The sequence below is a fragment of the Leucoraja erinacea genome, chromosome 30 (assembly GCF_028641065.1).
Source record: "Leucoraja erinacea ecotype New England chromosome 30, Leri_hhj_1, whole genome shotgun sequence".
Classification (NCBI taxonomy): domain Eukaryota; kingdom Metazoa; phylum Chordata; class Chondrichthyes; order Rajiformes; family Rajidae; genus Leucoraja; species Leucoraja erinaceus.
The window spans coordinates 13,166,169-13,183,833 of record NC_073406.1 but is presented as its reverse complement, the minus strand read 5'-3'; the positions used below and the strand labels follow the sequence as shown (position 1 = coordinate 13,183,833).

The following is a 17,665-nucleotide window of genomic DNA, read 5'->3' as shown; positions in this document are numbered from 1 at the left end:
TCTGATACCAATGTATGTTTACTTATTGAGATGGATAATAGCAGCTTCATGGTGTTAACGACTATTAAATAATATGTCCCTACAAAAAAAAACAACAGGCATGGCCGTGCATGTCATGCATTTCTACAGCCGATGATCAGTTTCTCATATAAACTCTGCAATAGATAATTTAGGTGTGCCCACTCTCAGTTAAATTAGTTTAGTTTAGAGAGATCAGAGGGTAGTGAGGGGAGCAGAGAGGGTCATTGGCGTCTCCCTACCCTCGGTACAAGAACTGTTCCAGAGCTGCTGTCTGAAAAAAGCTCAGAGAATTGCTAAGGACAAACTGAACCCCCTCCACATACACCTGGATCTCCTGCCATCAGGCAAGAGATATCGAAGCATCAAAGCCCGGACTACAAGACTGCTAAACAGCTTCCTACCACAGGCTGTGAGGCTGCTAAACAGTCACTCTGTACTCACAGTCACTTGATTCTGCAGCTGGCACTGGACACTTTAATAACTGGCACTGGCCACTCAAATCAGCTGCCCCGGACATTTTTATGATTGGTTTATTGTATTTTAACGTTGTGTTTTACCTGCTTTTAACTATTTGTTTATACTGTTCCATCAGGGACTGGATTGTTTTTAGTGTTATTATGTGTGAAACGTTTTAAATTTCATGTGCGATGCTCCGCTATTCCCTGGGAAACGTCTTTTCATTTTGCACTGTACAACTGTTGCTTGCAAGATGACAATAAATGTTGATTGATTGATTGATTGATTGATTGATTGAGATACAGCGTGGAAAAAGGTTCTTCCGCCCACAGAGTCCGTGCTGAACAGCGATCCCTGTACACTAGCACTAGCTTACTCAGTAGATACAATTTACAATCTTTACCGAAGCCATTTAACCTACAAAACGATACATCTTAGGAGTGTGGGAGGAAACAAGAGCATCCGTGGAAAGCCCACACGGGGAGAACGTACAATCTCCGTACAGATGGCACCTGTAGTCAGGATGGAACCTGGATCTCTGGTGCTATAAGGCAGCAATTCTGCCACTGTGTCACCATGCTGCCCCTACATTGATTATAGATACAGTATATAAGATTGTGATGTACATTGGATACCATTTGAGCTTTACTTCATCCTATTCCACAATATTAGTCAAAGGAGAATAAGAGCAATCTGTTTGTGCAGTGTTACTTCAGGTGGATTTCAGCTCTTTGCTTGACGGCATTGTCATGTTGCCTCAGAATAACAGAGGTTTAAGGTGATCACTGAGGATAAAAGGTAGATGACTCACAGAACACGCCATCCCCAGCTGTGAGTCTACTAATCCCCAGCTACCGGAACATGTTGAGGCTTCAGCCTTGGACAGCTTGAAGTGAGATCTGATCTCGGCTCTAAATCAAATGCAATGGAATTGTGTGGAATTCAGAGCAGATCTCCCAGCCATTCAATCTAATCACTGCAGGCTTGTGTTTATCTGGTGGTGATCTCCTTCCTTCCTCCTCTAACTCAAGCAATACAGCCTTTATTACATCCTATGTTTATCTAAGCTTTCCCCAAATGCATCTGCACCATTTGCCTAAACCACTTCCTGCGGCAGCCCATTGCCCATTCTCAGCATCCTTTCATGACGTGCTTCCCTACTCTTCCCCTACTTAGACCACACTGAGCACTAAATATTTACTTCTTTCTCAATGACGTGGAAGGGGACCATTAGGTCCACCAAGTCTATGCTGGTTCACACAATAACCTTTATCCCTCGCCATAACCTATATATTTCTCAATGACCTATTCTCTCCAGTTTCCCATCCACTAATTTGCCTTACTAATTTAGACTTTAGAGATAAAGTTTAGAGATGCGATTGCTTATTTTTCGAGGAGGTAACTAAGAAGGTTGATCAAGGCTGAATGGTAGACGTTATCTATATGGACTTCAGTAATGGATTTGCTAAGGGTCCTCGTGGTAGGCTGGCCCAGAATGTTAAGGCAGACAGGATCCAAGACGAGCTCACAGACTGGATCCAAAACTGACTTATTGCTTTGAGGATCATGGCGGAGGGATGTAATCCTGATTGGTGGTCTATGACCCACGACATACAACAGGGGCCAGTACTGTACAGGCATGGAAGTCAGGGTTTTTTGTTAGCGTGAAAATTGGGTGCTTTGAATATATTTAATTTAGACTTTAAATTAAACTTGGAGCAACTGGTAGTGTACGATATTGGTTGTTGTTGCTTCATGGTTGTTGTGGGCTGAAGGGCTTGTTTAACTATAACTTACTCAACATTCTATTACTCCTACACACTGGGGTAATATAGAGTGGCCAGTTAATTTACCAACACGTGCACTTTTATTTAGAAGGAGGAAGCCAAAATAAATGGTGGAAACTCACACAGACATCGGGGGAATAGGTAAACTCCACATAGACAGCACTGGAGGTCAGAACTGAACACAGTTTACTGGAGCAGTGAGGCAGTGGATTCACTAACTGCAACACTGTGCCGTACAAACTATGAAGTCAGAGTTTTTCGTCAGCATGAGAATTGGGTGATTGAATAGATTTAATTTAGACATTAAACTTTATTCTTCACTTATAGCAACTGGTAGTATGCTCTTTTACTACTAGTCAATATTTATCGAACTGCCTGCCGTGGAAGTTAACAGTTAATTAGATAGTGGGTCGTAAGTGATTACCAGGAGATAGGTAATTACTGTCAGCAGGGGGTGAGTTGGTCCTTGGGTACATTAGAGATGGCTTAAGGAAATATAAAGTTAAATAGATTTAACCTGCAGTTTTGAACAACCTTAACCGAGCGCATCAGCCAAGAGTTTGGTCAACACGAGGATTTAGTGCAGAGGAGAATGGGCGTCCGGTATGCACATCCAGTCACTGTGCATGAGTGTGCACGTGTGTACGTGCGTGTGTACATGTGTGTGAGTGAATGTATGTGTGTGTGCGCGTGGGTGCCTCTGTCTGTTTGTAAGCGCGCACAGTTCATATGTGATTGTATGTAAAGGAAACCGTTCAAGCCGAGGCTGTGAAATAAAACAGGATAATGATCGGGCCAGTATCATCGGTGGGTAGGAAATGTTCTCTGCAGCTCTGACTGTATCATATACCCAGTGCTAGTAACAAGAACATGTTCTCAGCGCAAGAGATTAGTTGGGAATCCAGTTACTCTGGTCCATCCTGGGATCAATGACAGGTACAACAAAGAATGAGGGTCATCTTAGAGGCTTTGGGGTGCTATGAACCAAATAAAAACAATGAACCTCAAGAGAGAGAATTAGTGGATTGGTACCAGACCCATCTAAGACCCATTGGTACCAGACCCACACCCATCTAAATATTGACATGTTTCGAAAAGTGTGATTAAATAATAGTGTGAATGGAAGGGAATTAAAATGATTAGACACTGCCATTAGCAGCAAAAAAAAGAGAGAGCCATTCTGTTTGCACAGGGGATGCAGGGAGTTAGGTGGGGGATGTTTCGTCCTGACATGCCAATTAACAAGCCCTTCAAAAACAGAACATTAAACTAATAACAACGGGGCCCAGTTAAGTAAAGACAATTACAATGGATTTAAAGGGATAGGACATGAGATTAACTGTAATAGTCCACTAGTTCACCAAGTCCATGTGAGGGAAAATTAGAAATAAAATCATAAATAAACGGTATTGGATCCAACTGCACAGAGGATTCAAAAGAAAATAATTAAATTATGTTTCAATAGGAACAAATGTGATCTTGTAGTTGTTACATTGCCTTGTCTGAATTTGATTTGATTATTAATCCCCTAGAAGTAACAAAACAATTAAAGAAAGGATGAATCAAGACATGAAAAATGATGATAAATCTTAGACCATAAGACAAAGGAGCACAATTAGGTCATTCAGCCCATCAAATCTAATCTGTCATTCAATCATGGCTGATCTATTTTTTCCCTCTCAGCCCCATTCTCCTGCCTTCTCCCCGTTACTTGGACAACCATGCTAACCATTTTAAAGATACCCAGACTTGGCCTCCTCAGCCGTCTGGCAATGAATTCGACAGGTTCACCATCCTCAGGCTAAAAAAGTTCCTCCTCATCTCTGCTCTAAAGGTATCTCCTTGCATTCTGTGGCTGTGCCCTCTGGTTCTAGACTCTCCCACTACTGGAAACATCCTTTCCACATGCACTCTAGAAAGGCCTTTCATTATTCAGTAGGTTTCAACAACAAAAATCGAGTATCAGGAAAGGTGACTTTAATTTCCATCTAGACAGGGTGTCAGGTTTTCAACTTCAGAGGTCAGTGAAGCTTAGTGGTTGAGTATACTGAAGGAGGACTGTAGGAATCTCCGGGATAGTGGATAGGGCCTTGGATCAGTCATAATCTTATTGAATAATGGGGAAGGCATGATGAATCCTCCTGCTTTTATCTATGATGACCTTGTGTCCACGGAAGAACCCTAGGATATAACAATCATCCCTTCATTGATGGAATGGGTTTGCTTGTGATTCGCCCATGCGTGTCAGAGTCGGTGTGCTGAGAGAGTTTGCTTAATGACTGCATTCTGAAATGTTCAAACGCTCCTCTGCTCAATGAAGGAGTAAACAGTTTGGACATTTAGTACCACAGAGATATATGCGAGAATCCTGCTAAAATGCAATGTCACGGGCGAAGGATTACAGCCATCGTGCCTGATTTCTTGTTCAGCAAGCCAGAGGAGGCACCTGGACAAAACAGAGCTGCAACTCAGAGGAAACAGGATTGATTCATATGCGTGGACCTATCTGTATTTAAATATGTAATTGGCCATGAGAAATATTTTCTCTTTAAGTTAATCCTTACTTATTTCAAGCACCCTTCAACCTTCCAGACCCAAGTATCACAAATCAAGTTAAAAGTTAAAAGTTGTCTTTGTCAATTATCCCGATAAGATCTGATAATCTTATGATCAATCCTTACTACATCTATGAGGTAAACAGAGAAAAAAATGATAAATGATGATCTAAATGTTCTCATTTCTGTCAAAATGTCAATAATAGAGTTGTGGAGCTGTATTGTCCAGGATGCTCCGTAGTTTGAGGAGCATACACCCCTCCAAGAGCAACTCCCATGAATATCATAATCACAATCACAATCATAATGACACTTTATTAGCCAAGTATGTTTTGCAACTTACAAGGAATTTCATTTGCCAAGTCAGTCTTACAAATAAAAAGCAACAGAACACATTTTAACATAAACATCCATCATAGAGACTCCTCCCCATTCTTCTCTGTGATGGAAGGCGAAAAAAAGTTCATTCTCTTCTCTTTGTTCTCCTGCGTTCGGGGGCCTCGAGCCCTCCGTTGACGGGATGATCTTGACTCCCGTAGTCGGTGGCGTTTTGGGCCCTCCGCGTCAGGGAGATCATCTCCTGCATCGGGGGGATGTCAGCTCCCCGCGCCGGGCAATCGAACCCCGCGTCGGGGCTGGTCGAGCCTCTGCATTCGTCGGAACTCCCCCGACTGCGAGCTCCTGATGTAAAGTCCACAGGCCGCAGTTGGAGCAATCCCAGGCAAGGGATCGACTCCGATATTAAGTCCGCGCCCCGCGGTGGGGCCCAAGGTCAGTCCGAGGAGGCCTCAAGCTCCATCAATGATAGGCCGCAAAGTGACCGGAGATGCGACCCGGAAACATTGCGTCTCCGGTAAGGTAAGAAACTGAAAAAAAAGTTTCTCCTGACCCCCATAAAAAACAAACCGGGGAACATTTACACAAACTTATAAAACGCACTAACATTTATTAAAAAAAGACGAAAAAACAGACTGTTGGCGGGGCTGCCAATTGTTCGGCGCCCCTGGTGGCCATATTTGGGAACAAGCTACTGTGGGGCACTTGACTTTGAGAGGGACCAATGCTGTGGAACAGGAAGGAAGAGGATTATCTCTCATGATGAAGAATGACATAAGGCATGTGTGAAGAATGGTACTGGCTATGAAAATCAGGATCTTCATTCAGAGTGACTGAAAGTAAAAAACACCAAAGGCTAACTTTACAGTGGCATTGGAGTAGATGAAAGATCAGTGCACATTTACTGAAGAAACAATACTAGGTGGAACAGTCAACTAAGGAGGATGAAAGGAGGTAGAAACAAGGGTGTGCAGATGCTGGTTTATAAAAGAAGACACAGAGTGCTGGAATAACTCAGGAGAACATGGGGAGGCGATGTTTCGGGTTAGCAGTCAAATTAATTGATTGGGCGTATAAAGTTGGGAACTATGATCCAATTTAATTTGTTACAAAGAAATAAAATATGAATATTTTTAAGCCAGTGGGGACCCAGTAAAAACTATTTGAAGAGATCACACTGTCCTTGTGATAAAGCACAGGAAGTTAATGTAACTATACCAAGTAATTAGGAGAACAGTAAAAACTATTTGAAGAGATCACACTGTCCTTGTGATAAAGCACAGGAAATTAATGTAACTATACCAAGTAATTGGGAGAGTAATAGGGTATTGGATTTATTCCAAGCAGATTGGAATGAAAGAGTAACTAAGTTCAAAACCAACAGTTCAAGACTCTGCTGAGACATGTGGACTTTGTGTGCTGTTTTCAGCTCTGTTTCTCAGGAGCAAATATTGGCCTTGGATTTTCTACGATGTAGAGTTACTGGACCGATACCTCAATTACGGGCTTGAGCACCTGATCAGAGGTGGGTGTTCAATTCACTGCCTCAGACGATGCGGATGCTCAGTCAGAGTGCATATTTACGGCTGGGGTCTGCAGCGTTTTAGACTCCAGGAATGATAGTTGATAAGAAGAACAACTGTAAATGTTTCTGTGATGATCTGATAAAATGTCTTATCAGGCTCAAAACATCGTATGGCATGATCCTTCTACTATTTCCTATATCTTTATATTGAAGAATACTAAATATATATCATCATTTGAGGTAAGGTCTGAGTGAAGCTCTATACAGCAGAAGTAACATTTCAGTGGTGTATTCCATTAAGATAATTTGCAAATGCAATTTGTGCCAATTGCAGCTCTGTGGAAAGACCTCCCTCGCCTGAATCAATAGCTGTGATCTCAAATCCCATTCTTGTCTTCTGTCTGAAAATTCAAACATACCCGTGCTTTACTGTCAGATGTGCACCTTTACAGAAGTAAAACTAACATTCCTTTTCCTTTCTCCTTGTTTAGTTTAGTTTAGAGATACAGCGTGGAAACAGGCCCTTAGGCATGTCAAGTCTGCGCCAACTAGCGATCCCTGCACACTAACACACACCAGGGACAATTTACAATTATACCGTGCCAATAACCCTACAAACATGTACATCTTTGGAGTGTGGGAGGAAACCGGAGCACCCAGTGAAAACCCAAGCAGGTCATGGGGAGAACGTACAAACTCCATACAGACAGCACCTGTAGTCAGGATATAACCCAGGTTTTTGGTGCTGGAAGGCAGCAACTCTACCGTTGTGCCACATGAAATGAATTCCCTGGCATCATATCAATGAAGCCCATGGTATTTATCTGGCCAACATTCATCCTTCAATTAATATCACAACAGTGATGACATTACATTGACACTTGCACCAGTTACTTAGACAAGAGTGACCATTTAATGCATATTGAATAAATTATCAATGGTAAATTTTAAACATTAGGTTTAACATAGATAGAAACATCGAAAATAGGTGCAGGAGGTGGCCATTCGGCCCTTCGAGCCAGCACCACCATTCATTGTGATCATGGCTGATCGGCCCCAATCAATAACCCGTGCTTGCCTTCTCCCCATATCCCTTGATTCCACTAGCCCCTAGAGCTCTATCTATAGAAGCATAGAAAATAGGTGCAGGAGGAGGCCATTAGGCCCTTCGAGCCAGCACTGCCATTAATTTTATAGCTCTCTGTAAGTAAAATCAGCACTAAAATGTTGAACATTATCACTTAAGAATTAAATGGTATGCTTTGTCTGTAAACGAACACTGCTGGATGTCAAGGCTTCCCTTGTGATTTTATGGTGAAGAAGGTGTTAAAATTACGGCTGCTTTTGCTACGGCACATGAAACAAAATGGCCTGGAGGGGAATTGTCCGATAATGGCTCAGTATGATAGTTAGCCCCAGGGAACACTTGACATGTAATGTCTGGTAGTCAATCTACCGTGAAGTGATATCACAGAGAGAGAGTAAGTGCACTCCCGAGCAGCAAAGGTGGGACTGCTGAAACCCGTGATCATTAACATCACTACAGTGTCCGTATACTGGTCAATGGAAGGATGCTCCTTAACCCTTTCCAACCATTCTCAAAATAGCATTGATCTAATATTAAACCCTTATTTACTGATATTCTTTGAGCATGAAGTGGCGGCACTTTGGAGCAACGGTAGAGTTGCTGCCTTAAAGCGTAAGAGACCCGGGTTCCATCACGACTACGGGTGCTGTCTGTACGTAGTTTGTACGTACGTCCACGTGACCGCGTGGGTTTTCTCCGAGATCTTCGGTTCCTCCCACACTCCAAAGATGTATTGTCTGTCGATTAATTGGCTTGGTATAAATGTAAATTGCCCCTAGTGTGTGTAGGATAGTGAAAAAGTGCGGGGATCGATTGTCGGTACAGACTCGGTGGGCCGAAGGGCCTGTTTCCGCACAGTATTTCTAAAGTAAACTAAAAACTTCACTCAGCCGCAGTCTATCAGCTGAGAAATCCTCTCTAACACTTCGTCCTACAAGATGATTCTGTAATTTTTAATGGAAGCTGCCAAAGAGATTTGGGTGGAGTCAGTTGGGGCCATTACAGGAAACCTGAACGGAAACCTCTGGAGACTTTGCGCCCCACCCAAGGTTTCCATGCAGTTCCGGGAGGTTCCCGGAGGTTTTTGTCAGTCTCTCTACCTGCTTCCACTACCTGCAACCTACAGCAACCACCTGCAACCTCCGGGAACCGAACGGAAACCTTGGGTGGGGCGCAAAGTCTCCAGAGGTTTCCGTTCAGGTTTCCTAAGTGGGACAGGGGCATTTCCAATGCCTTCTGAAAGCTGTGAAATCAGGGCTTGTGAGAAATGGTCATTCGATCAAACTTGCCAAATTTAATCTCCCTGAGGTTGCCAAAATTTCCCCACCCCATGTTACCTCTTCATTTGTAGCTGCAATCATTGGAGGCTTCCTGAAAAAAGGTTTGCATATCTGATGTATTACACTTAACCCACTCAAAATGTAGAGCCCAGTATATATAACCTTGTACTGTCTATAAGATGCAAGTTAAAGATATTATACTACTTTCGAACACATGTTCAAGCAGCTGCTTCGATTTATGTTGTACATAAACTCAGGAGGGATCGGATTGAAAGAGAACTAACATGTGATTGCCTTTCCTCAGATAGATTTGGAAAATCATGTCCGGACCTTTGTAACTAAGGCTGTGATCCATGACCCATACAAACCCGCTGTCAGCAATAAAAGAGTTCAAATGTGCATAATCCTCATCCTGCAATGGGCTAACACAAAATGTGTTAGCAGTTGCCTGACAAAACTTTAGGGACATGGAGACTTGTAGCTTTAAGATTAATTTAGACTTTAGAATTGAGAGGTATGGGTGGAAACCGGCCATTCAGCCCATCAAATCCAGGCCGACCATTGATCACCAGTACACTAGTTCAATGCCATCCCATCCAAAACACAAGGGGAAATTTACAGAAGCCAATTAATCTACAAACCTGCACGTCTTTGGAATGTGGGAGGAAAACAGAGCACCCGGGAAAAATTCATGCACTCAGAGAAAGAATATGCAAAATCTATCATCAGCACCTGAGGTCAGAATTGAACCTGGGTCGTTGGAGCTAAGAGAAAGCAGCTCTACCATGTGTGACACTCTGCAGAATTCATGCATAAGTTATCTTTCAATGAAGGCATAATGAAAAATTGACTAATTTACCAGAGCAACTTTCTTGAGATATTCCATTTTCCGCATCTATTGTTATGGACTAAGGGCATGAAAGCAATCATCTTGTCCTCCATTCTCATCGAGCAAACGGAATGACCTGCCCCATGACCTTCTCTTGAAGAGACGCATTATTTTGAAAAATCTTGAAACATATTGAAGATTTCCCAGTCTTTTCATACTGGATTATAAACTTTTTGTCCTTAAATTCTGCCACTTATCTTTAAGTAGCCTCCTGCCATTAAAGTTGATGACATTATTTAATCTCCTTGCTCCTCCTCCCAACTCCCCTTGACAGGATCCAATATGAGCTATTGAGCAGACAGGCAAGGACCACCCATCAGCATGCGTTCATGTCACTTTGCTTGTTGCTGCTGGATTCAAAATCACTAAGTGCGAATGTCAGAGTGAAACCTGCATCCCCCCCCCCCCTTATAGAGCAATGGGACAATCTCCACTCTGGTGGATGAACCATGTTGACCATGATAACTTAAAGGAAATGCAAAATGTACATACTTCAAACATACCCTGACGGAGGTGGCGACAGGTATAAATTAGCATTTGGCTGGCCCTTTTCCAGGACAGCATGTCAGCATTTTCGATTACTTGGGGCAGGCACTGAAGAACAAGGACAAGTTTGCTGTAGATAGACACAAATTGCTGGAGTAACTCGGCGGGACAGGCAGCATCTCTGGAGAGAAGGAATGGGTGATGAGACCTTTCTTCAGACTGATGTCAGGGGAAGATGGAGATAAATAGAAAAGGATATGTAAGGTGTGAAAATGGGAAAAAAGGGAATGGAGATCAAGGAAAATGTAGATTGTTGATGGCTGATGCCCAGAAGTTGCGGCAACTCAAAGAAGGATCGTTTTTCAAGATGTCAAATGGTCATAGGCGACTTAATGAAATCCTCACTTTTACAGTCCTGACAGTCATAGTATACCAGCTTTATGGTAAGAAGGTTAAGACAGAACAATAGTATTAGCCTCAGACACTTTAATTAATGAGACCCTTTGGTCATTACAATGTGGTCTTATTGTGTTTAGTGTGTGTTAAGTTGGTGGCAGGAGACTTCACCTTTGCTTTTGTTTGTTTTGTGAATTGCAAAATAGTTAGCGAAGGATTTTGTATAATTATAATTAAGTTCCTCAAGTTGCCGTAGTTTCAATGTGCCTGGATTTAGTTGTGTACAGCTTCACAACCTCCTTTTCTTCATGTGACAGAGTTCTTTTACATTTTCACGGCAAATAACCTTGCTTTGGTGGTAGCAGAATAGACAATAATGAACCTATAGCATCACACCTGCCTTGTTCCTTTCCCACTGACCTCAGTCAATGGATCGTACAAGATGCTGCAGGATGGACTACAGGAAAAGATCAAGTTTAAACCCTTTCCAGGCAAAAAACCCTCATTATTGCCATTATTTGTTATATATTTTCATGTGTATGACAATGAAAGGGAGGAATGACAGTATTGGCAGCTCAGCATTTTACGGCATTTTACACTGGCCAATTTAGTGATAAATTGTGCGAATTTATAACTTAGTGATTAATTGTACGAATCACGGATAGCACATCATAATGAGTACCTTACAATTGGACAAAGACGCAAGGACTAAGCTTGCACGTCCATCACATGCACTAAGATAATCACAACTGATCAGATGAAGCCAAGGTAACTTCAAGTTAGTCAGAGCAATCAGCAGAGTTAAAATGAATCAGATTAAAAATGTCACAAGGTGCATTTTTCATTCAGACAGTCTCAGAATTGCTGAAATATGTATCTGCTGCATCCAGTTGAGATATGCTACTTGGACAATATTCTGTTTACTGCTCTCTGGTGATAAGGTGGCTAGGTAAAAGCACAAATGGTAACGGCAGTTTTGGTCATAAACCCACTAGGGTTGTGATCAAGAACAAGAAGGGGCAGTTCATGATTTAGAATTGGCAGATTACCCCTGGGAACAGCATGGGTTGGATGGTGTGAGATTGACCGAGGGAGATCTGGAAGGCTGGGAGATTACTGGCAGGAGAATCATAGAGTCACAGAGCAATAGAATTATGAAGCACTGCAATAGGCCCTTTGACCCAACTCATCTATTTCAACTAAGACATCAATCTGATCTGGTCCCATTTGCCTGCATTTGGTCCACATCCCTCTGAACATTTCATATGCATGTACCTGTCCAAATGTATTTTTAAAGTTGTGATTGTATCCACCTCTACCACTTCCTCTGAGCACACATTCCATGTATCCACCACCCTAGAAATTTAATTTCTAGCTAATTAATGGCAAATAATATTTTCAATCAAGCATGCCCTGTGCATGTTCAATTGGTGCAATGCTCTGCTTCATGGGCAGGCTACAGCTACCAAGGCTTTAAGCTTTGGAATTTGGTGGCAGCACAGATTAGACAATAATGAATCTCTAGCCTGCATCACACCTGCCTTGTTCCTTTCCCACGGACCTCAGTCAATGGGTTGTACAAGGTGCTGCAGGATGGACTACGGGAAAAGATCAGGCTTAACCACTTTCTCGCACTAACCCCTCCCTATATTTTTTTTAATTTTAATATATTCACAGACAGACTGTAGCTACCAGGGTTTTAAGCTTTGGACTACACTCATTAAACTTATCTGCTTCTCCATCTCCCTTTCTGCCATAAAGATGTCAGTTAAAACCTACCATTCTCGAAGCATTTTTATTACCCATCACAATGCCCCATTATATAGCTCAGTATCAAATTCTGTTTGACAAACCTCCTTCCACACTGTTGGAAACACTACATTAATAATTTGAGGGGCGGCATCGTGGAGCAGCGGTAGAGTTGCTGCTTTACAGCACCAGGGACCCGGGTGTGACCCTGACTATGGGTGCTGTCTGTACGGAGTTTGTACATTCTCCCCATAAATGTGTGGGCTTTCTCCGGGAATTCCGGTTTCTTCCCACATTCCAAAGACGTACATATTGGAGGTTGATTGGCTTTGGAAAAAAATTGTAAATTGTCCCTAGTTTGTAGGATAGTCTGGGATCGCTGGTTGGCCTGGATTCAGTGGGCTGAAGAGCATGTTTCAGCACTGTATCTCTAAAGTGAACTAAACTAATTTGTTCAAGAAGGAACTGCAGATGCTGGAAAATCGAAGGTACACAAAAATGCTGGAGAAACTCAGCGGGTGCTGCAGCATCTATGGAGCGAAGGAAATAGGTAACGTTTCGGGCCGAAACCCTTCTTCAGACTGATAGGGGGTGGCAGGGAGAAGGGTGGAAAAAAAGGGAGGAGGAGCCCGAGGGCTGGGGGATGGGAGGAGACAGCTGGAGAGCTAAGGAAGGGGAGGAAACAGCAAGGGCTAACAAAATTGGGAGAATTCAATGTTCATGTCCTCCGGATGCAGGCTCCCCAAGCGGAATATGAGGTGCTGTTCCTCCAATTTCCAGTGTTGTGTACAGTTGCAGGGCAGGGGGGATCACAGAGAGGGGGGCAGTTAGAGAGGAGGTTGTGAAACTGCCTCCGGAGAGAGGAGGAGAACTTCTTCAACACCGGAAATTGGAGGAACAGCACCTCATATTCTGCTTGGGGAGCCTGCATCCAGAGGGCATGAATATTGAATTCTCCCAATTTTGTTAGCCCTTGTTTCTGCAGCATTTTTGTGTAAACTAAGTTGTTTACTGATTGCAGCAACCATTGGCTCTTAAATGATTGCAGCATTTTGTCTCAACTGATTAAGGTCTGGGATTCTGCCCCGTACTCTTGTTTCTGGATTTCCCCCATCGCACAGGTGCTGAGAGTGGATGATGGGCTGGATCGCACGCAATCTGGCCGTCCAAAAAGAGACTCTTCTTTTTCCAATCGCAGTCTTCCCCTTGTAGAACGAATCAAGGCTGAATCTACTGAATCTACCCTTCTCTCTCAGCCCCTCTCTCCTGCCTTCTTCCCATAAACCCTGACCAGTTGATTGGGATCTCTCAATGGTTAATGTACAAATCAAATTTATATGCAACGTTGGATGATGATGAGAGAATATGGGCTGCACAGGTCTTGGCAGATCGTGAAACAACCCTGCATAATCTTTGAGGTCCCTCTGAACAGGCTGATTGTGTTGGTCATCGACAGAGCCTGGGGGGGTGGGGGGTGGTGTGGAGCGTCATGACCACTCAGGGGTGAGACCGGACATTTTGCACAGCAAATGTTGTGCAAAGGCCCGCAGTCAGCTGGAGACTGGCCTCCCATTGTAGTATTGGGGACAGCCTCAGGAAACAATGGTCTCCCAGTGCTCTCAATGCCATGTGCCTGTGGAACTTGGAAAACTTCCAGTCATCAGAAGATCAGCCCCAGCTTTATCTTCTGTTACCACATCCTTAATAACAGATTCTGGCATTTTCATGTAAGCTGTTTCCAGGCCAAGTGGCCTATTACTTGTTATCTTCCCTCACAATCATATTGTGAATAGCTGTGTTACATTTGGTTTAAATCCGGAAAACCATCACTAATGCATCTTTTATTTTGGCATCTCTCCAGGATGCAATGGATCAAGTCCAGGAGATATTTTGACTTTTAGTCCCCTTTTAATTTTTCCTTCACTTTGTCTTTGTTAATATTACTAATATACAAAGAGACCAGGTTTCCTAATAGATTAATTAGGTTTCCCATTTGGTCCTTGTACCAACCCATACAACACTAATCCGCTCTGAGCAATAGAACACTGTGGAACTCCACTTGCAGTACCATGGATGTCCTTTGTAATTGTGTTTTGCACCAATGACTTGCTTTTTTGTTTCAGTCTTTTTCTTTTCAATAATTTATGTATCATTTATCTTTTGTATGTATGTTGACTGAGCAGGTGCTGCTGCTGCAAGCAAGATTATCAGTGTGCCTGCACTTGACTGCACTTTTGCATGCGACAATACACTCAACTTCAATTAACAATTTTTAAGATGTTTAATTCTCCATGGATGAAAGTGAAGACTTTAATAAAATGTTTAGGATTTTAGGTTTAGAGATGCAGCACGGAAACAGGCCCTTCGACCCATCGAGTCCATGATGACCAACGATCCCCATATGCTAGCACGATCCTACATACTAATTTACAATCTTTGCCAAAGCCAATTAACCTACAAACCCGCACGTCTTTGGAGTGTGGGAGGAAACCGGAGCACCCGGGGAAAACACACGCAGGGCACAGGGAGAATGTACAAACTCCGTGCAGGCAGGACCCGCAGTTAGGACCAAATCTGGGTCTCTGGCGCTGTAAGGCAGAAACTCTTTGAATGTTTGCCTTTGCTTAGCAGTTGGCAAACATTTTAATCCAATTTCCCAAATCATCTTCCCTAATTTGCATCTCCACTGTTGTAAATTATTTTACTTTAGTTCCACATTACAGTTTACCGCAGTCGTATTACTCCTCTCAAACTGAGCAATGGTTATCACGTGTTTTTAAAAAGATGCCATAAAGAGTCAGAATAATATCTGTTTATGCAACGTCCATGACTGCTCTGGAGATGAATCTTATTTCTGACTGAACCTCACCACGCCGCCTTTGAAATGCACATCATTCATTTTGCTCACCCACACAGTCAAATAGATTGACACTTAAATGGATTCTGTCAGGGACAAAATTCCAAGTAAATTTGAGTGCCAGCATTCGTGTTTTTTAGCGGACAGATTTGAGACCCGCGATATATATAAATAAACCAGGGAGAAGTTTCTGCCTGAGTTTTTGTGAACTCAAATTTGTGAACTTTATGTCACATTTGTACCTGCGCTTCTCCTCATCCCAAGATAGAGTCAAAAAGATGGAGTAACTCAGCGGGACAGGCAGCATCTCTGAAGAGAAGGAACAGGTGACGGTTCAGGTCGCGACCCTTCTTCAGACTCGACCCATTCCTTCTCTCCAGAGATGCTGCCTGCCCCACTGAGTCACTCCTGCTTTTTGTATCTATCTTCGGTTTTAACCAGCATCTGCAGTTCCTTCCTACACATCTCCTCAACCTACTGCATGCAGCCACAAAATGCCTCAAAATGCATTATATTTTACCAAGGGCACTGGGCACTTTATTTAAAATGGGCACCCTCTCCCACACTTCACATGACATGGAAGGCCATTCAGCTCATAGAGACCACGGCAGCTCGTTGAACAATCCCATCAGTCCTGCTTTCCCATTTATTTCATATTATTTATTCTCTCTCACATGTCCATTATCTCTACAACCACATTTAGCTACAGTGACCTATACAAGGGGTCATTTTACAAAGGCTAAAAGTTCAACATGTCTCTGGCATGTGGGAGGATATGGGAACACCTGACAGAAACCCACATAGTCACAGGGAAGATCGTCACAAAATGCTGGAGTAACTCAGCGGGACAGGCAACAATTCTGGAGAGAAGGAATGGGTGCTGTTTTCGGGCGAGACCATTCTTCAGACTGAGAGTCAGGGGAGAGGAAGTCTAGAAGTATGGAGGGGGAAGTTGTGAAAACGGTCAGATCAAAGCAGATGGTGATAAGGAAATGTCGAATGGTTCAATGGTAGCTGAAGGGAAGGTGACAACGTGGCATACAATCAGTAATATTTAATAATGAGGACAGTAGAGAAATCAATATTCTTGAAGTTAGAGAAATCAATACCTATCATATTAATATTCTATCTTTGGTGTAAATCAGCATCTGCAGCTCCTTCCTACACATAGTTACAGGGGAAATGTGCAAATTGCATGCAGGCAGCTTTGAAATCAGGTTTGAACCCATGACATTGGAGCTGTAAATCTGCAGTTAACCTACAAACACCATGCTGTATTTTTGCTTAACTACCTTGAATGCTATGTTGGTGGGACCCCATTGTCAAGTGCATCAGAGATAGCAGTGAGATACATTTTGGCCTCTTGAATTAAACTGGGTAGCCATATGCCAGGCAAATCATTACAATGTCATCCTCGATTCTGCAGCTTTACCAAATGTGATTATATTGCACCAAGAGTTCTGGTCATCACCTTATAAGAAGGGTGTTTTTATAATGGAGATAGTGCAGAGGAGATACACCAGAATATTGCTTGGATTGGATGACTTTAGTTATGGCGAGAGATTTAATAGGCTAGGATAGACACAAAATGCTGGAGTAACTCAGCTGGACAGGCAGCATCTCTGGAGAGAAAAAAAAAGGGTTTGTTTCGGGGAAAGACCCTTCAGGCTAGGCTTGTTTTTCCTGGAGCAAACGAGATTGAGGGGTGACCTAATCAAGGTATAGACAATTAAAAGTGGCAAAGATAAAGTGGATAGTCAGAATATTGAACCCATAGTGGAGTTATTAAAAACAAAGGGGGGAGGGGTGCATAGGTTTAAGCCGAGGAAAGGATCTGAAAGATGAGTTGTTTACACAGAGAATATTTGACATCCGGAACGTGCTGGCATTGGACCTAGTGGAATCAGATACAATCACTGTGTTTCAGAGACATTTAGATATTTAAATAGGCAAGGCATAGAAGGAGAAGGAGAAGCAGAGAAGGAGAGAAGGAGAAGTTTCCACCTGTGGGAGAGTCTAGGACCAGGGGCCATAATCTCAGAATAAAAGGAAGTACCTTTAGAAAGAAGATGAGGAGGATTTTTTTTAGTCAGAGGGTGGTGAATCTGTGGAATTCATTGCCACAGAAGGCTGCAGATGCCATGTCAATGGATATCTTTAAGGCAGAAATTAACAGATTCGTCATTAGTATGGGTGTCAGGGATAATGAGGAGAAGGCAGGGGAATGAGGTTGAGAGAAGA

The 17,665-nt window shown here is 42.8% G+C and overlaps 1 long non-coding RNA gene across 1 annotated transcript in view; it reads left to right on the top strand.

Annotated features, from left to right (window-relative positions):
* LOC129711652 (uncharacterized) overlaps positions 1-17,665 on the top strand; it is a 53,683-nt gene that overhangs the window by 7,986 nt on the left and 28,032 nt on the right. The gene's annotated exons all lie outside the window — the stretch shown is intronic.